Below are 2,764 nucleotides of genomic sequence, written 5' to 3' on the forward strand. Positions count from 1 at the left end.
GATGGGAAGGGCATGGCCAGCAGACCTCTTCCTGCTCACATGGTCTTCTTGTTATTGTTGTTCTCATTTAGTAACTCATGACGGTAGGATGTATTTTGGCAGATTATACAGACCTACAGTATAACTTATTCTATTTGGGATCCCGCTCTTGTGGCTGTACGTGATGCAGATTTACCCTGGTCATGTATGCAAACACAAGGCTGGGAAGGTTAGGTTTGATCCATTCTACTGTCTCTCCTGTTCCCCTGCCCCTCGAATCCCTTCGTTTCTCTTTGTCTAATCCAATGGATTCCTATTATTAACTTTCCCAACCTCCCTTGTTTTAGATTAGCATCCACAAATCAGAGAGAACATTTGGTCTTTGTTTTTTGGGCAGGGGGGATTGGCTTATTTTGCTTAGCATGATAGTCTCTAGTTCTATCCATTTACTGGCAAATGCCATTATTTTATTCTTCTTTATGGCTGAATAATATTCCATTCTCTCTCTCTCTCTCTCCCCCCCCTCTGTGTGTGTGTGTGTGTATCTTACATTTTCTTTACTCATTCATCTGTTGAAGGACACCTAGGATGTTTCCACAGCTTGGCTGTTGTGAGTTGAGCGGCTGTACACATTGATGTGGCTGTGTCCCTATAGTATGCTGATTTTAAATTCTTTGGGTTGGGCTGGGGATGTGGCTCAAGCAGCAGTGCCCTCCCCTGGCATGCATGCGGCCCGGGTTCGATCCTCAGCACCACATACAAACAAAGATGTTGTGTCCGCTGAAAACTAAAAAATAAGTATTAAAATTCTCTCTCTCTCTCTCTCTCTCTCTCTCTCTCTCTCTCTCTCTCTCTCTCTCTCTCTCTCTCAAAAAAAAAAATAAATTCTTTGGGTATTAACTGAAGAGTGGGATAACTGGGTCAATTGGTGGTTCCATTCCAAGTTTTCTAAGGAGTCTCCATACTGCTTTCCAGAGTGGTCTCACCAAGTTGCAGTCCCACCAACAATATTCAATACTGTGAGAGTTCCTTTCTCCCCACATCCTTGCCAATATTCATTGTTACTTGTATTCTTCATAATTGCTATTCTGACTGGAGTGAGATGAAATCTCAGTTTTATTTATTTATTTATTTTTGTGTGTGTATGGTGCTGGGGATTGAACCCATGGCCTTGTGCATGTGAGGCGAGCACTCTACCAACTGAGCTATGTCCCCAGCCCAATACACACACACACACACACACACAAACACACACACACACACTGTGGATTGGACCCAGGGCCTCATGATTTCCAGGAAGCACTCTACCACTGAGCCACATCCTCAGCCCTCAGTTTAAATTTGCATTTCTCTAATTGATAGAGAGGTTGAACAATTCTTAAGTTTGGGTATTTTCTCTAAGTCCACTTTCCAGGGAGAGAGGAGGTTTTGCCAGGCTTCCTTGTTCCAAGGGAGCTGGTGCAGGAGGGAAGGAGAGAGGCCAGAGAGCTGCCAAGGCCACCAGCCCAACAGGTGTCCAGATGTCACAGGGCACAGAGGCTGAAGCCCAGGGTGGCTCATCCTGTCATTCATGTGATGCTCCATTAATGCCTCCTCCCACCAGGTGGAGGGAGGCATCAGCTCAGCCTCCAAGGCAGACACAGTGACCAGTAAGAACAAAAGACTCCATCACTTTCTTATTTTTTCTGTATGCATTCAAAATTGATTATTGCCACCCAAGTCACGATCAAATGTTTCATCTAATGCCTGGTTTCCTTTTTCTCTTTTGCATTACTGGGAGTTGAACCCAGAGGGCCTCACCCACAGTGCTAGGCAAGCACTGAGCTTTGTGCCCAGCACTTTTATATGTTTTACTTTTGATTTTGAGATAGTGTCTCACTAAGTTGTTCAGGCTGGCCTTGAACTTGTGATCCTCTTGCTTTGTCCTCCTGAGTAGCTAGGATTACAGGTATGTTCCTACCGTGCCTGGCTTCATGTCTGATTTTCTGATGATATTTTTCTTTTTCTTTTCTTTTTTGGTGGTGTTGAGAGCAGACTCGGGGCCTCACACAGGCCAGACAAGCTGTCTATCGCTGAGCTACATCCCCAGCCCTAATGAATTTTTGACACATTCTTTTCAATTTTCTAGATCCTCAACCATATCACCAACAATCAACAGCAGCTTTCTCGTGGGCTTTTTATCCTCCCTCCCAGACTTCCATGAGAAGGGGCGGGCCAACAGAAAGCTCATTCTGGCCAGGAGTGTTTGCTCTGATCCTGCCCTCCCTCTCCTAGTGAGATCCTATCCAAATGCTCACAAGTCCCGAAACCTGACCAACTGGGTTCAGATCTCAGCTGCAACCACTTTCCAGCCATGGGACCTGGGTACACAGATGACCTCCATTCCCTAGGGGTGAACCTGGGATAAGATCCATGTCTACCTCACTGAGCTACTTCAGTGAAGGAAGACCGTATCAGTCCAACAAGGGTGCTTAGCATGGTGTCTGGCAAACAGCAAGCACTCAATAAATGTGGGCAATGGGGATGGCGATGAAAGATGATGATCATGGTAATGATCATGGTGATGATGCTGAGGTTGAGACATGGGCCTGTATAAGCTGATGGTGATGGTGGTGATTGTGAAAATGATGATGGTGATGATGGTGGCGACTATGGTAACCAGGATGATGATGATAGTTAAGATGGTGACAAAGACGGTAATGATGATGACAGTGATGGTGGTGGTGGTGATGGTGATGGTGATAATCGCTGTATTAGTTAGATGTTTGCCTCTGTGACCAAAATA

This window comes from Ictidomys tridecemlineatus, chromosome 3 (assembly GCF_052094955.1).
Source record: "Ictidomys tridecemlineatus isolate mIctTri1 chromosome 3, mIctTri1.hap1, whole genome shotgun sequence".
Lineage (NCBI taxonomy): Eukaryota > Metazoa > Chordata > Mammalia > Rodentia > Sciuridae > Ictidomys > Ictidomys tridecemlineatus.